The 24,132-nt window shown below is 44.9% G+C and overlaps 1 protein-coding gene across 1 annotated transcript in view; it reads right to left on the reverse strand.

Annotated features, from left to right (window-relative positions):
- COLGALT2 (collagen beta(1-O)galactosyltransferase 2) overlaps nucleotides 1-24,132 on the reverse strand; it is a 57,315-nt gene that overhangs the window by 20,723 nt on the left and 12,460 nt on the right. The gene's annotated exons all lie outside the window — the stretch shown is intronic.

A 24,132-nucleotide genomic window follows, 5' to 3' on the forward strand; every position in this document is an offset into this window, starting at 1 on the left:
TCCTGTGAGCCCACCATTTAAGCTGCACAGCTCAGCTGCCAGAACATGTACACCGCTGCCTCACCCTATGGCCCAGGAATCACTTGTGCCAGGACTGGGGGCTCTGCTAAGACACTGAGAGGAGCCCCTGCTAACACGCTGCTAGCAGAGGGAAGGGACACCTCACTCACTGCTCTACAGCATGGATAATTAAAGCCAAGGCCTAGAAAGCCACTTGCCTTCAATTTGCAACCCGCAATTAGTACAGCCCCTCAAAACTGCCCTCTGTATGGCCAAGCTAAGCACAGAGGTGGCAGGGGAAGGCAGGGGTGCTCAACATACACCAGGATCAGCACCAGACGTCCTTCCCCCTACCCTGCTATAGCCAGACTGCAGCTCAGAGCGAGGCAGCTTGCTTTCTTACTGTTTCCTGACACAGAGGTTACGAGTTTGTGAAAACACATGGAGGAGCTTTGCGCAGATGCTATATTCTGTTAAAACACTGCAATAGCACTCGGTCTCAAACAATGGGGTGGGAGAAACCCGCCTGCTTCCTCTATGGCCTCCGCCATCCTCCCTGAAAGAAGCATCCAAATAATGTTTTTTCCTCAGGGTTGAGCAGCGTAGCTGCAGAAACTGGAACAGGATGCACAGATCCACGTCTCTGACAGTAATCATGTGGAACCACTCCCAAAGGAGCCACAAGCTCATCTCCGCCTGGGATCCTCAAGCCTTCGGGTTACAGGGCGAGCGAGCCAAGTTGCATCCCAGCTGCTCCTTTCCAGCATGCATTTCCCTGGGACCAGGACTTTCCACATCCAACACCTGGCCACTCACGTGGTCACGGCAGATCCCACAGCAAATTCCCTTAAGCCAAAGCGCTGCTTGTTTTTTCCTGGCCAGAAGACAGGAAAGCACAGCCCCATGGTAGGACGTGGCCTGTGCAGCTCTGCAAGCTCCACCAAGAATTTACAATCCCTTTATATTCCTCTGGGAGTATTTATACTCCCAAAAGGTCCCATGGAGAGATAGCAAAGATGGTGTGAAACACATCCCTAAGGGGAGGGCATTGGAAGGCTGTGCTAAGCCCCCATCAACTGCTATATATTGCTTGTTTTGTCCTCCAGCTGCAGGGACCCAAAGGCACTTCACACAGCATCCTCCACCCTACTTGAAGCCAGAAATACCTGTAGTTAGGGGAGGACACACAGAAAGGAGAAAGGGGGCACTTCCTAAACCCTAGAGCTACTCCAAGCTATTTCAGGAAAATACTTCCACCCCAAGTCATCGTATGATCCTCCAGATGAGAATCAGGGCATGAACCTTTTCTAGTTCATGCAACCGGAAGATATCAACCCCATGGGGTTTAGCCTGTTTTAAATTAAAAAATAATCAAGAATTCAGATTTTAAGTTTATTTATGATCGGAAGAACACAATCATGTATGGACAGGAAGCTTATTTGTTGAATATTTATTCCTGTTTATTAAAACAATAAATAATGGAAGTTCAGCAAGTGAATGGACACTGGTTTCTTTGCTATTAACTGCTCCCCTATGACAGAGCAAGGCTGGGTTTAGTTGTAACTTTGGGGTTTGCTTTTGACCAAGACCCCAGGTCAGACTGCACTGCAAATCTAGCTGGCAAGGATGTTTAACTGGACTAAAACAGTCATAGTGCTGACTTGGCAGAACAGACTAAGACAGACTTGCTCCATGTATTTTATGGATTGCAGCTCATCCACTCAACCCTCTGTTTTAGCACACTTGCTTGGGCCTCCCACAGCCACTGCACATTTCACTAGTCTTGTTCTGCTTTCCTCCCACACTCCAGCTGTACAGTCAGTGAACCACAGCTCCAAAATTCCTAAGATACCGGAGAACTGTGAAAATGTTTTTTTGTTCACGGTCATCACTGGAGCTGCAGTGGCACCAAGAAGCTCCTGCACACAGCGGGACCACACTGTAGTTAGGCATCACACAAACCAGGCAAAGAGTATGGTAGCCATCCTGACAAACATTGGAGTCCATCTTACACCATACTCTTTGCCAGGTCCAGCCTAGTCTTAAAGATCCTGCAAATCCTTAAAGTAAGCACACAGATCCCATAGAGTCAGGTGCATGTGTCCATTTCCCTCAGCAAGCCTCATTCCCAGTCCTTCTAACCTTGCATAAGATCAGTGGGGAGATGTGGAGGGGTTCGCTACAGCCTGGGGAGGGAGAGGGGACGCTTCAGCTGTGCGCACGTCAAGTTAGTCTTGGTCTTACGCTGGCAGCTCCCGTGTCTCAGCCAGGAGATTTTTCTCCATGCAGCTTTGCACACACACAAGCCCAAAATGTATTAGTGGGGGAGCTGTTTGCAGGGATGTGCAATGGAAACCCAAAGTTCACAAATAAAACACGACTTCCTTGACAAAAAAAAGTAAAAATGTAGTCATTCAACGCCAGAGAAAATTATTAACGCGAGAGAATGCTGCTTCCTCAATCGCTCAGAGTTGCTTCATGAAGCCCCAGACTTTGACTAGCAGAAGAAACCTTAAAGTTGAAAGACAGTGGTTGACACAGTTACGGCAGCTCTGCCCTCAAAAGCTAGCTGCTCTCAATAGCTAGCCCTTCTTTGCTTCCCCAGGCAAAACAAGGGGGTTGAAGGATGCTTTTCCTATCATGTCTTTGTCTCCAGCTCCTGTAAGGTCAGGCCGTGCAAGTTTTACTGCATGGACACACCATTGTCCTGAGAGAAGGGCACAGCACACCGAAGACTGCTACTACGTGATCTTGCCCTGTGCTAAGGGCTGCCTAGGGAAAGAGCTTCCCAACAGTCAATCAGACCCCCGCACCTGGGGTTCTCCATCCTGCTCCTTGTAGGGCAGCATGCCCTTGACAAAATTCACCCCAGAAGACCCCAACAGCTAACAGCCTCTAGACAGAAGTGAGACACACAAATGGGAGCCTGGAGGAATCTCTAGATCTACTCACAAGGAAACTGCTAGAAGAAAAATGCCATTTTACTGCCCAGGCTGTAACAGTGTTGTTATGTAGAAGGTAAATTCACATCCCAGTACACCTTTCCAAGGACATTGATGAGAAAAAGCTCTGGCACAAATAACGGACTGAAGGCTCCGGGACTGTCCACCCAGCAGCATTTCTAAGCCCAAAAGTTCTAAAAGGCAATAAAGTTTGTCACGCCCTGGATGAAACATGCCCTATGACTAGCAGTTTGGCAAACCTTTGTTTTTCCAGCTTTGAGCCTCAAAACAAAAAACCCAACCAAAAAAAACCCCAAACAACCCAAGCCATTCCCAAAAGTAATTATCACTATCAGTTTCAGAACAATTCACATTTAAGATCAAACAAAATTAGCACTTATTCCTATTGTAATATCTGAATCAGTCCACCTATCCCCGAGAAAAAATAGCAGCTATGGTGTTTGCAATACCACTGTATGGAAAAACAGGCACTAGTTCCCCCCCCCCTTTTTTTTTAAATAACAACCCCTGCACAAGAAAAACAGGCAAATAAAAATAGAAGCGGGACTTCCCACTGGCAGTGAGAGCACCTCAAGCCATAAGAGGCACGTCAGGATATGCCCCGTTTTAAGCGCTTCTTCTGTAATAGACAGTTTGTAGGACTTCAAGAAGCTGAATACACAGTTAAAACTTTAGTGCTCTAACTCAGATAGATGAACCAGTTGGACCCTGCTCATTCTTAATGCATTTTCAAGATGCTAAGGCCATCTCTCCTGCAGATCTCACCACCACCACTGGTGGTCTGTTGCCCATGATGCCCATCTCCCCAGCTCTGGGAAACTGACTGTCCTTTCCCTGGGTGATGACAGTCAGGAAGGGTTGAGACACACGGACAGAGCAGCCAACGCTGCTGCCATGTCTGGTACAGCGAGACAAGGGATGAGACTGTTCATCTGATCAACTAAGGGTAAGAAAGCATCACATGGAAGATGCTGTGCTGGCAGCGTCCTGTGCCGACTCCTTTTGGGAAAGGTTTTGTCCTGGTTTCATATGGGATAGAGTTAATTTTCTTCTTAGTTGCTGGTATAGTGCTGTGTTTTGGGTTTAGGATGAGAATAATGTTGATAACACACTGATATTTTGGTTCTTGCTGAGCAGAGTTTACACCAGTCAAGGACTTTTCAGCTTCCCATGCTCTGCCAGGGGCACAAGAAGCTGGGAGGGAGCACAGCCAGGGGGGCTGACCCAGGCTGGCCAAAGGGCTATTCCATACCATATGACATCATGCTCTGTATATAAACTGGGGGAAGAAGAAGGAAGGGGGTGACGTTCGGCATGATGGCGTTTGTCTTCCCAAGTAACCGTTACACGTGATGGAGCCCTGCTGTCCTGGGGATGGCCGAACACCTGCCTGCCCAGGGGAAGTAGTGAATGAATTCCTTGCTTTGCTTTGCTTGTGCGCGCAGCTTTTGCTTTACCTATTAAACTGTTTTTATCTCAACCCATGAGTTTTCTCACTTTTACTCTTCTGATTCTCTCCCCCATCCCACCGGGGGGCAGTGAGCGAGCGGCTCTGTGGTGCTTAGTTGCTGGCTGGGGTTAAACCACAACAGTTTGCAGCAGGTGAGGTAAAGCAGTACCTCCAATACCTGCAGAAAAGCAATTTCAGTCTGCCCAAACTCCTCCTACAACAGTGCTAGTGGAGAGAGGCAGCACAGGCCAACAGGGCTTCTCTGCATGTCCAGCAAGTAAGTTTGATGGTGAGAGCATGCCACATAGAGATTTTATCATCCCTCCTCACTTGCCTTTCCTGGAAAAATGTTTTTCCTACATCCTCTGATACTTACTGGTCCATGGTATGTACTCGATAGGGTGAGGAGACTGGGCCACCTTAACCCAGCTCCACTTAGCTCAGCAAGAACACAGCTTAGCAGTCCACATGGCCCTTAGACTAAGGCAGTGCCTAGATTTTATTATTTTGTATGTTTTTGAAAGCAGGCTGGTGAGCACAGTACTATTATTTGAGTTTGAGTCCATCAGCATTATTCTTGGCCTGGCATCAGGTTCCAATCATGTTTTTTGAGTGGATCAGTTTGAAACATTTGTGCAGTCAAGACCAAGCAGGAGCTACAAGAAGATACGTTAAGTGCAAGGCCAGAGGAAGCGGAGAGGTGAGATGGCTGGCAAGGAGTACAATCCTTACCCATGATTCTCCAACATCTCATCAACTTCATGGTCTCATCATCTTCATGGCTCTCTGCTGGACTTGCTCACACTTGTTAACATCTTTCTTCACCAAGGGGGCTCAAAACCAGATGCAGTATTCTGGATGTGATCAAACAAGTGCCTAGCAAAAGGGGAATAACCCCTCCCCTTGAGGGGAGGCTGTACTTCTGTTCATGCTGCCCAGGACGCAGTTGACCTTCATTACCAGGGCACACCGCTGGCTCACACTCAGGTTCCTGTCCACCATAGGTCCACAGGACCCCTGAGGCCTTTCTGGCAGAGCTGCTCCCCAGCCTGCATCACTGCAAAGGGCTCTTCCTTCCCAGGTGTGGGACTTGATGAAGTTCAAGAGATTCCCTGCAGGCAACTCTCAGCTCAAAGCCAGCCCACTCTGCCTGCAACTAGTAACTGGGGGAGAAGACTAAAACAGCAGGTTTCTCTCAAAAGGGACAGGTTACGTCAAGAACCTTTGCACTAAAAAGGAGGCAACTTCATGTTCAAGAGCTCATTAACAATGTCTAGAATTTACTTAAAGAAAAAAGTCTCCTGTGAGATTTCCAACCTAAAGCCTGTGCAAAACAACCAGGAAAGACTGGTGGAGTGACAAGGAAAAAAAAATTTAAATTCCTGCCACTCTTTTCAGAAAAGAAAGTTTAATAAATTAAACTGGAACGGATCTCCAGATGGACACTCCTATTCCAGTAACATGGCAGCTTTTTCCACTCAGATTTAAACCCATTTCCAATAAATAGAAGTTAAATTTTAGAAAAGTTTGAGTGAGAATGTTCATATAGGGGCTTATGTCGGCATAACTATAACCACTTCAGTATTTACTTTGGCTTTAACCAGTAGTCTTACCATGGACACAAGCCCTCATTGTCCATGCTCAGCAAGTACCCCCTCCCAAAAAAACTCAAGTACCATGAATAGTGGAAAAGTAAGCGACTACTGTTTTAATTAAGTAACATGTGAGTAGCAGCATATGAGGAAAAATGCTCCTTTTACAGACTGCTCATATTTTTAGCCTGATAATGTCTCCTCATACTATGTTTGCAAGAGGGAGTTAATTTAGGCTTTGATGGTTGTCCTCGTCTTTTCCTCCCCAAAAAAGGGAAAAAAAAAAAAAAAAAAAAAGAATCACCCTTTTTCACTTCTTCATATCCCAGCCTGCTCTCCCAAGCTATTTAGAGTTTATTTACCTCACGCACTGGGTCAGAGGAGAAAATTTTCACCTTCACCATCTGTATAGGAAAAGTACCACAGGACAACACCAACACTGTGTGCCTCTGGCTTGTCAGAGTACGGGTCACACCATAACACAAGTTGCGGGAAACTATGGCCAGGGGCCTGCGGTAATTTTCCTACTGAATTTAACGTTTACCAGCTCTTCCCTTTGGCAAGCATGTAGGGAGGAAGGGCTTCGAACAGGGGTAAGTACTTCACGTTCAAGAAGTGTATACTGCAAAGCACAGTCAGACCTGGAGGCAGCTAGTTCTCAAAACTAAAGCTGTAAAGAGGATCCTTTCCCCTTCTGTCAGTGTTTTGAAGACTGTAGGGCTTGAGGAGGGTGTTGGGTTCTCCCTCTACAGCTAAGAGAGCCAAACTCAGACACCCAGGCTCAAGTGGGCCCTTCCCATTGCCCTGCCAAGCACATATCACAGATGACAACGATCAGGATGCTGCTGATGGTTGGGGTTGCATTGAGAATGGCTCACAGGAGGAGGATGTCCATGGCTTTCCAGGGCTCCTGCTGGTTCTGCACGCTGCAGGACTGAGTTGGGCATGTAACCAAGTGCCAGGAAAACCCAGAGATATCCATTTTAGCTGTCTCTCCTGCTTTTTCTCCACTCGAGGCCAGGGATTCAGTCTACCCACAAAGCTTGCTACGGGATGTAGTCCAATATTGAGTTTCACTGAAACGAGACCCATAGGTTGGCCACATGCCATAAACCCACAGGGTCTCATCCAAAGCAAAGCCCAAAGTCAATGGAAACCCTGTTAGTAGATCACTGCTAACAACTGCAACACAGAAACTGGTGACAAAAGCACCAGTAGCTCACCTTGGCCATCTTCCACAGAACAGAGCAGCAATAAAAGCGTTCAGAGAGAGGTTACATCTCAAAACAAATGGTGATGGAGGAAGCATATTTTCTGTATGCTGTGTTCCACAACTTGTGCTAACAGAGGGGCCCAAATACTCGGATTGGACCTAGAATCCCTCCGTGCCCTCACACATTCGAAGTAGTGAGACAGAATGGGAAGAAGTTCACCTGCGGAGCCCTATCTTTCCTGTTTTATTAGAGATAATACAGACTTATTGGGAATATGGCAGTTCAGACCCAGCTCTCTTACTGTTTGTTAAAGTTTGGCAAGGCCACTGGACCTGCCACCTTCCAGCTTATTAAGAAACTCTGAATTCTACACTTATTCCTAAGGAAGTTACCTCCCACAAGCATAAATTCTCATCAGGAATCTGGCTAGTCAGAAAAGCGCTGTCACCAAATGGCTTGGTCTTTGAGTCAGCAGAGCTGCATCCCCCACTCTTGCCATAAGGGCTATAGCCGAAGCTGGCCCCCACCACGTACTTTGAGAGGGTTACTGGAAAGCTCAGCCCTCAGAGCAGGACTCAGCATGTTCATGACAACCTCCTGTCCCCGAGCTAGCAGCCATGGCGCACCGCACAGGGAGCTCCTCCGACGCTCTGGGGAAACACCAGGAGGGATTTCAAACCCCAGAGCATTAGAAAAGCCATGCTACTTCATCCAGCACTAGCCATTACTAACAAGTTGCTACAACACTCCAATGTGTTTTACCACAGCACTAATGACATGTGATGAACAGAGCACAGCGTGTGAATTTTAACAACCTGAACTAAAGAGAAAGCAGAACTAGGGAAGACAGCAAGGTACTTCTAGCTCCGTAAGGCTCACTAGAGGCCTCTGAATTGTTTGGATCCTACAGCGAAAGCCTTCGGCTTTCAGTCACTTTGGGCAGCTCCAAGAGCTCCCTGGCCTGAGTGGAGAACTGAGCTCAGTGTCACACAAGCTATCCTGACTTATGACTGTGCTTATTCTGGGTGTGAATTCAGCCCTGCCAAACATAACAAAAAATAAAATCCAGCAATGGAGTCCTAATATGAGTCTAATACAAATTTGGATTTAGATTTCCCAAAACAAGTGGTAAATAAAGTAACAGACGAGTCATTTCTCCCCGCCTTTTTGTTTGAATGCTGCCAGACTTAGAAAACCAATTCAAAACATAAAACCAACCAAACTGGCAGTTTCCACTGTGAACCAGTGATGAATTACCTTGACTAGGAAACAGTGCAGCTGGTAGACTGGCAGGGAAGGTATGGATCCTAAAAGTGGAGGAAAAAAAATTCAAAACAAGACAGAGGCAAAACATTTCTGAAACCCAGTGAGAGGGAGTCTCCCAAGGCAGCGGAGAACTACCAGAAAGCGGCTGCACCGTTACAACAGCCTGAGACAAAGCTTTCGTAGCTATGCCTCTACCACCTTCCCCCTGAGGACCACAGCACACTACCCACCCCAAAGCAGCTAGCTTTTACTGCCTCTAGCATGGCTTGACGCACAAGTAAAAAGCTGTTCAGCACCCAGGTGGGCAGTATACCCCCATTTCCCAAACTCTAGTGTTTCATTTCAGCTGTGAAAACATCCTTCTTTACCACAGAGGAGCAAGTGGAGTTGTTACTGCCAAGTACCTCATGGTCTCCCGCTCAGGATCTTCTCAAAAATGCAGCAAATCAAGCAGGGCTCACTATACCTTTTCAAGCACTCCCCCAGCAACAGGCAGGTATGGCTCTTGCTCGCCCAGCACTGAGGAGACTCAGCTAATAAACAATTTTCTTTTCATTAGAAATACTCTTTCGTTTTGCAGATGTTTGTGCTGCTCCCTGGACAGCCAGCCCTACCTTGCATGCATTAATCTGAGACTTGATACCTCAAATCTCACAGATATCAATGGGATCAGAGGATAACACATCGTGAGACACCACCAAGCTAGCTCACAACAATGCAGTTCAAACACTGGACAGATTTAAACCTTCCTTGCCACCACTTATTTTAGCACAATTATGCTCACACACTTCATTAATAATGCCTGAACATTCAGGCCCACGTTCAAAAAACTGTTTAAGCATTTAAACAAGGTGTAAAAATCTTAATGTATGTGTAAGACTTTTTGGCTTCATAGGGACTTGGCATTTGTTCTAGGGTTTTCCTTAATTAAGGACAGACTTTTGGAAGTACCTTCTTTTGTTTTTTAATTATTTTAACTTGGTCCCTAAGATGTCAGTTCCCAGCGGAGAGGTGGTCTGAGCCCAGATCAGTGGCACGGAGTTGTGTGGGAGTGTGGAGCCAGCAACAAGAGCAGCAACACTCTCCAGGCTGGGCAGCCGTACAAGAACAGGACCTCACAGTACAGGAATGCAACAAATATGTCTCTTCTCTAACTCTTTCCCCATGCCCTTCAACAGCTTGTGGATAATAGATTTTGCTGGCAGCAGCAGTGATTTTAAAACCTTCAATGGTCTTCCAAGCCCAAGTGAGAGAATGATTCACAGATGTATGTAAGTGTGTACATACTTTCGTACACACCAGGATCTTTGCTCTTTCCAAACTACCTCAAGAAATCTCTCACTTTCTCGTCTCTCACTCCCCGAGATCCTCAGGTTGTCTCCGATAGTACAGTGCCATAACGGGTATGAGCTTAAGCCCAGTGGGCACAGACGCAATGGGGGAATCAACATCTCCCCAGAAAAGCCATCAGGCTAGGGCTGCTTGTGGCTGCCTCATGCTGGTGGTCAAAACCCCATGTTTAACAGCTTCTCTGGCATCTGTGTAAGGGGAATTCTCTTGCAGGGCAAAGGAGGTTCCTGCCACTTCAATCCCAAATCCCCTCTTCGTCTTGCTTTAGTTCTCCCCGTGGTCCGCCTGCTACAGACAAAGCTTTAAAAGAAACAAAAAACCATCTGCATCTAACCCTGTGAATATCTCCAAGCAGACTTGGCTTCAAGGGAACAACTCCCGTAAGGGAAGCCCAGGAAATCACATATGCGCAGGATCAGGGCTGTGACCAGCCTCTGAAATCAATTTGCTCAAATGAGGAATTAATTGCAATGGTTCTGTAATTTCTGAAGGGATAGCTTGTTCCCACCAATGCTAATTGAGACAGCAGCTAATGCAGCTGTTCAAGATTAATGAAAGCGTGTAAGCCACTGGGAAGGAACACTGGTATTTAGAAATATTCTTGGCTCTGGTAACCAAAAATGGATAGGTTTTAAAGGGCAGAATCTGCTCAACTTTAGGCACTCAGTACCACTGATTTTTCAACAGGCATATTGAATATGGGCACATACCACATTACCAAGGAGCCCCCCAAAATAGAAATATCTGAAAAGCTCTCAGTCTCTGTACCAAGCTTGCAGAAGAATGAGTGCCAGGCTCCCACAGACTGCCTTGCCTCCAGTAAGAAGACTCAGAGAATGGACCACTTTACGCCCCATATTGGAGGGAAAGGCAGACCCAAGTCATTCCACTTACTTTTTAAATTTAGTTTGGTTTTCTTTTTTTTTTTTCTTTTTTTTTTTCTTTTCCCCAAAAAGTTATAACACGCAAGTATCAGTAAGCACACAGTGCCTGCCTCCCAGCCCTGCCCCCCAGTGAGAGCTTTCATCTGGAGGTATGTATCTTATACTCTTTACAGTTCCACATACACAACATTGAGATTTTCAGAATGTAACAGTAGGTTTTACAACATGCCAGGAAAGAAAACCTAATACCTCTCTACATCTTCCTTTACCTTCCCTGCCTTTCCCTGAACCTCACCTCCCTTCCAAGCTTACAATAAAGGTCCAAAGCTTGTTGTTACTTCTGCAAACCAAGATCTCTCTTCTGCTGAGGTGAGGATGAAGCCATTGCCCATACTGTAGTACTGGTAGGGATCGACAGACTTCTCTTCCTTTGAAGCAGGCAAAGAAGAATGGGATACTTATCTCAGGATTATGCCAATTTGAAGAGAACAGGATTAGCTGAACATAACCACGTTACGTGGTTGAGACAAGTACGCTCCATTCTTCCAAAGTGTTTAAAAATGTACCTTTCCAGACAAGACATTTTTAGGAACTCTTGACTTAAAATATTACTTCCTTTCCATTATGAATGGATTTTCATTCTAATCATATCCTACAAGACTTAATCAAAGTAATTCTAACACACATAGAAACACTTTTTGTTGTAATCCAAATACCGTACAATTAAATGGCTACAAACAAAAGTGATTTTTTCATCATTTGTCCAGTGCAGGCTGACAGAAACAATGTAAGAAAATGGAAACAGAATATATTAAATCATGTCACTAATTAGGGGGAGTCTGAGCAGCAATAAGAAACACACCTAGCTAATTCTGGAGCAAAGGAAAATTCAGGTTTTTCACCAGTTGAGAATCTGTTCTGTGATGTGGAAACCAGCAGGATGTTTTGTGTGACACTAGAGTGAATTTTATACAATAATTGACCTTTTCATGTGAAAACTTTGCTGATATACAACAATAAAGACGTTCTTCCCAAAGGTTTTCAGCCAGCTTTTCTTTGAGGCGATAAGAAATATAAAATAGGAACACAATGATTTGCATTTCAAACCAAAACAGGACAGAGGAAGAACTCAATGAATGCTAGTAACAGTGTTCTCTGAGATTAAACCCAAATTTAGCATTTAGAGAAGAAGTCTGCTTCAAAGTAGGGAAGAACCGCAAGAGAAATGTCAGAACAGGCCATAAACTGTTCTTCCTACAAGCAAAGTGGCAAAGGATACTTGGCTATCCAGAAAGATTTTGCCTCTGGAAAGAGAAAAAATAGATATGCTTAGAAGGGCAGGAGATGTTCAAAGTTAAGTAGTCACTGAAAATCAATGGTATTTCATATTTTCACATCAGTAGGAGACTCCCTGGAACTTCCAACCTCTGTATACAGCCTGACGCAAACATTGCTGAAATACACAGGGAATTTTTTTCACCTCCAGTGACGTTCAGATTACAGCTCACTGGCCTTCTGATATTTGAGGAAAGCCATTCACTCTATTCAGTAGTTCACAATTTTCATTTATCTTTGCAAAAGTGTATGCCTTCCCTTCAAACAGGTGGAGCAGAAGTAATAAAGACACAGCACTGTCACACATCTGTAAGTCCCTGATCTGCATTCATTTTCAAATCACTTTCTCCTATTGAAAGCAGAGGTATAAACTCAATGTAACCAAACTGCTGGGACTCCCACTAGCCCATGAAACAGGACTGGCAGGTTGGTCAAACAAGCTGTGCTGCACTAAGTGCTCTCAGCATCCCACAGACCTTCTGCGAGTGATGTGCAGGCTCCCAAACCGACAGTCGGTCAGAGGGCAAGGAACACGCCCCAGCAAGAACGAATGAAAGAGCCATCAGGCAAACACGATGATGAGAGTCCCCAGTGCCCCTGAACTGCAAGGATATACCTCCCCTGCCACTTGGTCAGCCTCTAGCGCGGTTTAAACACACCAGGGCTGCTCTACAGTAAAGTCACTACTTTTTGTTAGCAGCCTTTCAACGAAATCCCTGTGCAGACCAGGCAATAGGACTGCCACCTCAGTGTATCTGTTGGAAGTCAGCTCTGCATTTAGGGCAGATCTCCATCCAGACCCTGCGCCTCTCCAGTGGACCAGGAATTCCTTTGCTGTTGCTGCAAGCTGAATAGGACTGTCAATAGGACAACAGCAACAAGCCCTCCAGACCTAGTCTCCAACAAGTTGCTACCTGCCTACATACTCAGGTGCACCGAAACACCACAAAGAAAACCTCAACAGTAAAACATTTCGCGTACGTGCAGCTATTTCTGAAAAAATGTGGCAAAAATGCTAGGAGATATCTTCCAGTTCAGCAAGTCTGGAAGACTTTGAGGATTCAGGTACACAATCACTGAGCAACAGCTTGCAAAATTCCACCTTTGTAGGCTTTTGGAAAACAGTCATATTACAGTGCTCTGTATTGAACCTGCACAGCTTAATGGAGGACCTCGTGCTTTTCTGCAACCCTAGTGCCCACCTCCCGAGACGGCTCCCTCGATCGACACCTGCACAGAGTCAGAAAAAGCTGAGGCATACATATGCCCCATGGGTACTCATCCATTCCACCAGAAGCAACAATACGGCTTTGCCCACGAAGGCTTGGAAAAGGGGAGTTGCAGGCAGGAGTAAAGTCTGGGCTCAGCCACCATCCCAAGTTCAAGACTGCCCAAGTGCAACAGCACAACCAGAGAGAGTCTCCCAGTAGCGATACCAGCAACCGTGACAAGTATCCCATCAACTTCCAGAAGGCTGGGATTCTTCTTAGCACTCATGGGGCATGCAGGCCAATGAGCCCAGTGCAAAGCATTGTATTTCTGTTGCACCATCCTATGGAAGTGTCTAATCATGAAAGACATCAAGACAAAGTGGAGGACACCCAGCATTTGGCTGAAGAACTCCTGGCCCTCTGCATAACTTGCCCTCCAATAGATGAGGGCCAGCCCTCAGCTCCTCCGTCTGCTGGCAATGTACACACTGGTATTCGCTTACACCTTCCCTGTTCCAGCTCTGTGTGGCTCACTCGCAGCGTAGCTGTTGAGAGAAATTAGCTTGGCCGAGCCTACACTACAAATAAATCCCCTGGCCAATTTGCACTCAGAAATATGACTCTGCACTTCTCCTTCATGAAAGGACTCACTGTCTGGGCATGGAGAGGGCTGTGGTAGGAGCATGTACCAGATGAATAGATCATTAGAGACACATGGAGAAATCTCAGCACTGCTGTCAAAGAGCAGAGTATTGTTGTCAAATGCAAAGCTCTCCTTGCCATGTTCTCACACAGGGAATTGTGCCAAGTTTAAAGGTTTAGACCCTGAGACAGAGCTCCAGGCTTGCTTTGCACAGGCAAAATCAGTTACAACAATTTAATAAGTAAGTTTTCCCTCGGTGCTTATGTACGTGAATCTCTTTCCACTCTGATGATCTGCAACGCTACCCTCAGAAGTGGATGATACAGAATGCAAAGACAAATCTAAACCCAGCCAGGAATTCCTTCCAATTACTAGAGCAGATCAATCTCAGGTATGCAGGTGTGTTGTACCAGGTATTAGACTTACAGAAACAGAAGCAGACAAAGTTAGCAAGACTTTTTCAAAGGAATTCAACTTCAGGATGGCTTGAGAACAGTCGTTTTCAAACTGTGATCAGCAGACATCTGTGGATTATTTCTGGTTTGTTTGTGAAGGGTAACTTAAAAAAATGCCTAGCATACATAAGTCAAAGTTTGCTATGCAGACATCTGCATTCCCACGGGAAAAAAAGTGTTGTGTTTATGCTCAGCTGACAGATTACCTTTCCCCTTTCACTTGCGCTAGAAGGATCAGTACCAATGCCCTCATCGGAATCAATGCCCCCATCTGAAACTTTACCACGTGATCCCCAGCACGGTCCCAGCAGGCAGCACAATAAGCACCCAGAAACTCTTGACACTAACAATAACTTGAGCTTGTTCTTACAGTGCAAGGCGACAGGATCAAGGCTGGCACGGGCACATAATAAACACTCCTGCTTTCCTGGGGTGGTTGTGAATTACTGGGTGCCTACAGGCAAACTGGGCAAGCGTAAGAATGATAAAACCCCAGGTGCTTATAACATTTAGTACAGACACAGAGGAGTAAAAACAGAAGTAAATTTCTTGTCTGCTTCTTCTACAGCCCCTGTACTGGCAAGCGAGCATCCTTTGGGATGGAAAGTGTTAACAGAGAATCTGCTTTTAAAACAAGGCCAGGAGGTACAGCAAGCAAAAGTCAACCAGGGACCTGGAATGAATTCCTCACAAGAGGAGGAAAGTTGCCATATTTTTTGTCTTTGTCTTTTGTCTCTATTTTTGTCACAAAGGATCCAGGCACTGGCCTAGAAAGCTTGTCTATGCAGTGTCCCCACCACGGGCCATCACAGGCAAATCTGTAAGCAAGCTGGCCTTCCTCCTGCTGCCAGAGCACCTCCTCTTCCACAGACTACAAAGCACTGAGCCTCAGACCTGTCTGTCCTAAGGGGCATCCAACTCAAACATTCATTTCTGATCCTTCTTAAAGGTTGTGCTTTCAGTCTTGAGTCTACAGACAAGGGAAATGTTATTCCCACTTTTACAGCCAGAAGACATGTCAATTAAAGGCTTTGTCTAGAACACAGCATGAGGTGAGGCAAGGAGAAGGACCATGATCTCTTCATCATCAGGCTGTGCCTAGTAGATTGCCAGCCTGCCTCCTCACAACATGTCCCAGCACTGCTGGGCACCCCCAAGCCAGCCTGTACACCAAGAGCACGAACAAGAATGCACTGGTAGAAACCAGGAGAAAATGCGGCCTAAGAGCTCATAGCTCCAGATGAATACTGGAGACAGCACAGCTCCTCAGCTAGGACGAGAGCTTCAGATGCCATCTCACAGGCAAGTCGCATCACAGCTGATACACGATTTGCACTATTTACCTCATTCTATAGAAGCATCTAACATCGTCACGTGCTGAAACACTTTCTTAGCCACTCAGGTGCACAGCTGGTGGGAAATGTCACGGCCCTCCAAGAAGTCACAGGGCTAACACCTCTCTCCACCAAAGGAAAAGAGTTTCCACTTTTTACAACAGGTCTGAATCTGACCTGTGGTATCAAAAACAAGCAAAGAAACTTCAAAACACAACAGCAAAAATTAGATGTGTACCAGGTGCTCCTGGGAAGACTGAGGCACGAAATCCACCCAACACTATCTCCAGTTCTTCCAAAGATATCCAAGGTGTTTACAACAGTTGCTGCTTATGGGAGCCACACGAAGGAGACCGAACACAAAGCTAAAAGATGATCACAAAACATACATCCTAAGATGTTGCTGCCTGCCATACGGTAAGGAAATTAAAGGACATGATGGGTGCAGGCCAGGACAATCTGTCTTCAAGGCAAGGCACATGCACTGGCTTTACAGTTTGCATTAACGTTATAAAGAACCATACACAAAAGGTAATGCAGGAAAATTAAATAAATCAGATTTTTGACATGGCTCCAACTGGTTAGCTACTGTCTCCAAATGACAAAATGGTAAATGGCTACAGAGCTTTAATCTCTGCAGCAGAGAAGAGATTTACCCAGTCAGCAGGATAGCCATAGGAGAGGAAGGTCTGGGAGTTGTTGTCTCTTTATCTGTTGTTCAGTACCCACACATGCATAAGCCTACATCTTACATTGTATTGCACTCACCAGCCAAGCTTTAGGGACTTACTCATGCATCTTCATGGCCTTAATTAAGTCACTCTTCAGTGACTCCAGGAAGCTCAGAGTCACATCTTCACTGCACTGTTAAGCTAAATTTGACGTTTGGGGCCTGACTTTCCCTCTGCGTTCATCTTCCGAATGGTTAGCAGACCCTCCTCTTCACCTGCACTAAACTTGGTCTCCACCACCACCCAACCACACAGAGGTTACACAAGGGTCCAGCCAGGGCTATGGCCGGGATGGAGTTTCTTCCATTAACCCTCCATGAAGTAGCAGAACCAAAGGCTAAAGCACCCTAGTTAGTCACAGGGTCAGGAATAAAAGATTTTTGCCTTTTCAGGGATTACCAGAGCTTCAGAGAGAGCCCTTGAAAAGGAACACAGCCAGAAACATGCAAGTCATTTACCTTCCTGTATTCTGGGATCAAGGAATTGGCAATAAAAAAGCAAAACCAAAGTAGTATGCTGGAGATACAATCAGCCCTTCCCTCCCAGAATAAACAACCCCCCAAAGAGTTTAATAGCCCAACCAATGCATAACTTCTGTAAACCTACAAGATGAAGTTATTCATATGCAGGATCTAATGACATCAGACTGTACATTTCTCTTGACCTACTGCAAATTCGCAGCAAACAAACATGGTGGGTTTCATTAGCACAGAATCATTTAGGTTGGAAAAGACCCTTAAGAACATTATCCTCTCACTGGCACAGGTTTCACTTGGCATAGAGCAGTTAATGCCAAATTTTGCTTTCACCAACATTAAGCTAAACCCTAGTCATCAGTAAGTTATTTTAGAGTTAGACTTTGTTGAAGCCAGCATGGAACTTGAGAGAGCATAATTTTGGCCTAACCTTCCTCAAGTAGCTAGTTATACTGGAAAACGGAGGTTCTCTAAATTGCATGGAATGGTACAGTGCTTCAAAATAAATGGATTATGTCATATTTGCTGGCAAATGGCTGAAAATGTTTTATACGTAATTAAGTAAGAGATCAGAAAAACAACCACTGCAGCCAAGCAGGAAAAAAAATATTCAGCCTTTACATATGAAGTAGAGAGTTTTCCTGGATGTCATCTGTAATTTTGTTCACCACATTTGAGCTTAAGAAAGGTGACAACACCTCATACGCCGAGAGGGTTCTCAGTATGGAGGAGGGACGGGACAGACGGACACAGGACACAAACAAGACTGTGCAAGCAGGAAATAGTCAACTTATCAATTAAAATTTTCTTAATTTCTACCAGAGGCAGATTTTACAGTGTTCTTGCTTTGAATGGCTAAGTGTACTCTTCTTCAAAGTACCTCTAGGAATTAGGCAATATGAATCAGACAGGTTAGAGGGCATGCCCAGAGGCCCCTGAAAACCACGGCAAAGGTCTCAATCTCCCCAAGCACTGCCTTGAGGGAACATTATAGCTCCATTTTCCAGAGAGGGAAACAAAAGCCAAGAGATTAATGGATTTTCACAAGTCACAAAAAAGGAGTGGGTGTCAGGGCTGGGAATGATAAGACAAGCCTACACTCCTTCCAAAATATACACTGAAATAAATTACAAATATTCAGCTTTTGTAGAGCAGTTTACTTAACACATTCACAGAGTATTTGCCAGACGAATGGTAAATTTGTGGCCATGGCAATCTCAAGAACAACTTTTCCTCCATGTTGCTTTTAAGAAACTCTCAAAAGCTCAAAGGCAAAGCCTCTCTTCCTGTCCAAGTATTTTGCCTGCCTCACTGAAAAAAAACCCTGGGTTTTTGGAGGTGTGGTTCTAGATTTGTTTTTTAAAGCACTCATATTGGATAAGGAGGAGAAAAAAAACCAAACCGAAGACATCTCCGCAATTAGAAATACTTTGCACACACTTCTGAGAAACAAGTAGATGAACTCTACCCAGGAGCTCAGGCCCAGACTCCAGCCTTCACGGTGCTAAACATTAACTTACTGCTGTTGTAGTGCTCAAAATTAGGGCCAAATCTGTTGAGTTCCTTGCTCAACAGACTGCTTCCTTTGCTGACCTGGCGATCTCTCCCCAGCTCCAGCCCTGCAGGCAGAAGGGGTGCGGATAACAGAGGGCTGTGATTCTGAGTTGGTTTATTAACTGCCTTTCATCTTTTTGTACTTTGAAGCGTGTGCTTCTAAGCAAGCTGTCAAACCGGGCAGCTAAACCTCTGGGTTTCTTGCCTAACTCAGCACTCAGGTGGCAAAACAAATGTTTTTCTGTCATCTCATACAGACAACAGCACAGAATAACATGGTCCTCTGAACTAATGCTACACAATCCTCATCACTGAACAGAGCTATGTGTAAGCAAAGCATTTCTACTTTTAAATTCCAAAGACTTCAGGCTAGCTGAAATTTCTGACTCTGAATCCCTTTCATTTGTGATCTCATGTTTCACTCACACATACAGGAATCCACAGGGCTTCTCCTATGGAGGGAGGCAGGGGCACACATGTGCAGGACACATGGCTACTGCTTGGTGAACACACGTGACATACTACGGATGCCAGAGTCAGAACACATTTTCTCTTGGAAACGACTGACTCTGGACTCAAACTGATGGAAAACTGGTGCTATGCTGGTGGCTGACTTAACTCTGAAGGGAAGAGAAAGAAAAACAGGGAGTTCTCAACATTTCTCTAATCTTGTAAACTAATAGCTCTGCAGCCTTCTGTGAGTAATGCTGTGCATTTCTCATCCCCAACTGAGGAAAAGGGATTATGGAAACGAAGTGACATTTAAACAAAGTATGGGATTGCTTTTGTTATGCTACACAACCCTACTCCAACATCGCAATTCTCACTTCTGCTGGCCAGTCCTCTTTGTGTGGGTTTCCAGGGAGCGTCACTGGAGAGGTGCAACCTTCAGGGAGGGCCGAGCACTGAAGGCTGCATCAGCAAGTGTGGTAACTGCACGTGGAGAAGAACGCAAATGCACAATATATTTTAACTACTTAAGGTTTAATCCTGACCACAAACACACAGTTTGAGGGTAGCTAATTTTTTCCCCTTCATTACCCAGATGTAAACAAAGAGAGGAAATGGGCACTTCCTTAATCTCAGTAGCCACTTCCTAGTAAATTGACTGGGAAACGGAAAGTCCCATAAAATACATATATGTCTTTATTTTGTAGAACGTGGTTCCCAGCTATGCCATCTCCTATGGGAAAGATTCACAGCCTAGATACAGCCATTGCCAGTGGATGAAGCGCACAAGATAAAGTGCTTACTAACCTCAGCGGAGAGACTCCCACACACATCTGCAGGCATTAGGATTGCCTGTCCCAGCAGGGACGTGCTCTGACCCAAACAGCCCTTGCATGCATCCCAACACTTGTCCAGCAGCATTCCCATGCCTGGATGTTTGAGCTCCCCAGGGCTTTGAGGCAATTTCAAAGGCTGGAAAACTGGATTTTTTGAATACCTGATAAACCCATCACAAGGCGTTGCTGTGGTAGGGATGAAAGAGCAGAGAAGAAAGTGACAGTCCAGCTTCAATGAACCCACAGCCCCTCAGCTGAGCGTGCAGGAAACCGATCCCGGGCTCTCCCTCTGTCAGTGATAAAACACTGTCCTAACCACGATCCCAGTACTAAAATAGGGAATGGCAGATGACATGTGACGACTTTCATATATTACAAAATATGTATCTACCTCCTATAAAATAGACTGTCTTTGGAGACTTTGGGTTTTACATACAGATGTCATGAATAAAGAGACAAACAGAAAATGAAACCTAATGCCTTATTTCAATTTCTTTGCTGAAGCTACCAAGTTTCTTGGAAGTTATGTTCAAAGGTGTCCAACAGATCATTTAATCTGACCTACTATATACCACAGGCAAAGCATCACTTAATGTCCCCATAAGTAATTAAAAGATTTTTAGCATCACCTGCTTGCCACAAAAAAAAAAAAACAAAACCAACTTTTTTTTTTGTTTGGTTTTCATCTCACACTGTCTAAGGCCCTTTTTCTGAAGCCTTTCAAACAATCTGTCAAGAGTTTCATTTGAAATCCATACAACAGCAGCAACTGATGTGCAAGATCAGCGGCAACCAAACAGCCAACGTGTCATATAAGTAACTGGCCACTAGAGGGATTTCTGAAATAAATGAAATAAAGGTAATCAGTTAATTTCCTAATGGAAAAACTTGAGAGACTAGTTCTGTCTCATTTGAGAAATCATTCTGCTCTCTCTTAAACATCTGCCAGTTTCTCTGACGCTGCCTGGGAGAACCAACAGAGCAGATAACAGCAGGTTTCTCAGCTAGCACGGCTGCGGAGGATGTTTTCAGTTAGCAGCCCCTGGTTCTCAGGCTCCAAACTTAACCACCCGAGACAGGCACCAGACACCTTACACCACCATTTCAGCATAAACTATTTCTGCCCTGTAACAGTTGGGTAGGACTTTTGTTTTAAAGTGTTTCATTAACTGATTCAGATCATGTAACGTGATACAAGATCTAACGAGCTGAAATCTCAGTTTCTTTGGCTCCTTACTTGGTTTCTTCCAAATATATTCTTAACTTCTGTGCCAGTTAGCATGGCTTTATAGCTCTTTATAGCTCCATCTCCGTTGTCAGCTCAAGAGACCTGGAAGAAATACGCCTTTGTCAGTTCAGTAGATCTGGAATACATACATCCTCCAGAGCAGAAAAGGCTGGCGTTTTGGTCCAGCTATGTGCCCGAACTGTTACAACCAGATGTTTTTCTTTATCTTTGGGCTGTTCCAAAAGCGTATGTGTAGTAACCAACTTGGCCACACATTCTGCAGCAGCAACAGGAGTTGGCCAGATTTGTCCGGCGGGTGATTACTGCTGTTAGATGTAATAGGCAAATGCTTTCCCTTAGAGATCTCCCTCTATTGGAGACGGAAAAATAACAGAGATTCAAACCACGTTACTTCTCAGCAAATCTCCTCTGTGGTACACTGAATTTATTCTTGTTATCATTTGTGATTTAGATTCACCTGCTCCGCAGTGGTTGGGCAGTCTGCATTCAGATAAGGATGCAGTCTGTAACCCAAGTGCAGCAACAAATGATGCACCTTGCAGCAGACAATATAGCAAACCTGAAGGTGACTGAAGCTCTCCACAGGTAGCAGGATCAAACAACACCATTGCATTGGTGCTGCAATTTGTTGAGTGTAGAAAAAAGAAATTCCTGCTTCCCTTAGCCCCAGTCTAGCTCTGAACTCATATTTCTCCCCCCTTAAATTTGCATCACATATACAAAGACAGGCTCGTCCAGAAAGACAGATGTGATGTTTGTAGTCAAATCTGCTGGAAACACCACTGATAGCAGCTGGATTCTTGTTCTGTAAAACAGAGCTTCCTTCAAGGCTCAGGTATTAGGCAAAAAACCCTGGCAACAGCCTTCATTTTTATGAAGTCAGAGCAGAGTTCTGCCAGCAGACAGCTATGAGCTCACTAGTCTGAAATAACAACTCATTGACAAGAGTTTTTGTGGAAGCAACAACTAACTTGTTTGTGTGAGAAATAAAGGGGGGGGGGGGGGGGGGAAGTACGTGTGTCCTAGGTGTGATAAAACATGTATCGCAAGCCCACTCCATGACTTTACAATGATAATTTGCATTTAAATTCTGCTTTAGGTAAAAAAAAAAAAAAATATCATAAATTAGGAGAAGGTATTTAGCAGCAGTGACATTTTCATATTCCAGTCACACACACTGAACTTATTTCAGATTAGTGTTTTGAAAAATGAGTGTAACCAAAGTCTCTGACAGCCAGAGCTGGAGGAAAAAAATATTTGAAGAGGCAAAAGACCCAAAAGCAATTATTATTCTCTGCTAACCTATTTAGAAGAGTCTGGGTAGGCTCCTCTAGAACCCTGGAGCCAGTCATCACAGACAACTAAACAGAAACTCCATCCAGAACTTCCTACCGAAGAAGCATGTATCAGCTGGAGCAAACACCAGCAGCATCCAGAAACTGATTTATGCAAGTGAGTCAAGTAAATCTAACGGCATAAGACTAGGAAAAATGACCATAGTACTGGTCTACTACTCTGTTGTTCCTTGCTTGGTTACAAGAACTGGTTATGCCAGTGCCTCTTCCCAACAGTTTCCAGCACTGCCCGTTTCATTTCAGGCCCAAGGAAATTTCAAGCCTTTTACTTTGTGAAGAGAACGTCAGGCCTAAGCCCATACCAACCTCTGGCTTCTTCCTCATTTTGTCAGCTCTACAGAACACTTCAGGGTCTGGAGCCTTTGCACTCTCCATCCTTGCCCCTAAAACAGATACAAACAGGGTACACACCACAGCACAAAAGAGCATGCAGCACTTGGCTCGTATCAGCAACAGGCCCGTTTCTAAACCTCCAGGACCTGAATAATCTGCTCATATCTCAGTTTGCAGCAGCTTGAAACTCCCAAAACCTAACCCTGACCTAAGCTGTTCCATACAGCAAAAGAGAACAGAAGGAATTCACCTCTACCAACATCCCACCTCCATCTGAAGGCACTGAAGAAGACAGAACCAAGCCAAACTATAGAAGCTATAGAGTTCCAGGCATTAACTCTAGTAAAAGTATTACCAGAAACCCCATACATACACTAACAGAGAATAAAATGCCATGCACCAAAGCCAACACCAACCTTCTTCCCAACTCTGCCAGCCACGCAGAATCTAGCAACAAATTCAGATTTCCAAATCTTACTCCTAACCACAATCCCCTAAAGAACTCCAGTTGAATCCAGGGGGATCACTCTGTAACAGAAGACCATAATACACATATCCACCATTATAAGCCCCTTTTCTCCATCTGTAGGATCTGCACGGGTCAGAAGTAACTGGAGTTCTCAGTCTTCCACTCCCAAGACGTAACTCCAATTCAAACCCTCACCTAGTAAGGGATTATTTCCATAATAAAAGAGATTATCAGCCATTGGCCCCTACTGACACCACTCCTTCTCCTGACTTTTTAAGCCCGTACAACCTGTCAGTAAAACAGGTCCTTAAATATTTAGATTTCAAAACCTGAAAAGCTAACATCGAAGCTATTCTAGCTATGGTACACAGAGGTCCCTTGTATACATCAGAACAGAATATGCTGCTGTCCACTGACACCAACCCTCTTCCCATCTCCTGTTGCTGAGTTTTACAGGATCTGCAATTGCGTCAAACACCAGCCTCAATTATAACCAGCAGACCCGTTCAAAAAAAAACAAAAAACAAAAAACAAACACACTACATTGACAAATGCTGAACTAAAATAAGCAGAAAGGCTGTTGCTTGTAAAATCCAGCAGCAAAACAGGACTCTTGAACTAGGATTCGGTTGGAGTTTGCAATAAAAGTATTCTAGACACAGAAACCCCCTCCAAACTGTAAAAGAAGGGTGCAAGGCCTTGGTCTCCCCTGGACAACAATCCTCTTAACTTACAGTAGCAGCAGAATCCAGCAGCGACCTGAGTGCCCGAACTGTTAAGTTTCCTAGCCATAATCAGAAATAACGGATAAGCTGTACCATAAAGGAGAACACAGGGTGTCGCCCGCCTGCTGACCATAGACTCCTTTCCAAGCCCGCAGGCCTTATTGAATTCAACAACCTTGAATCTCTACATTCTCCAGTCACCTATCTAATCCCCTGACCTGCTGATAATCCTACTTGCACACAGTAGAGCAATCTCT

Source organism: Nipponia nippon, unplaced genomic scaffold, assembly GCF_047370975.1.
Source record: "Nipponia nippon isolate SJK-2023a ecotype South Korea unplaced genomic scaffold, ASM4737097v1 scaffold_5, whole genome shotgun sequence".
In the NCBI taxonomy this organism is placed as follows: domain Eukaryota; kingdom Metazoa; phylum Chordata; class Aves; order Pelecaniformes; family Threskiornithidae; genus Nipponia; species Nipponia nippon.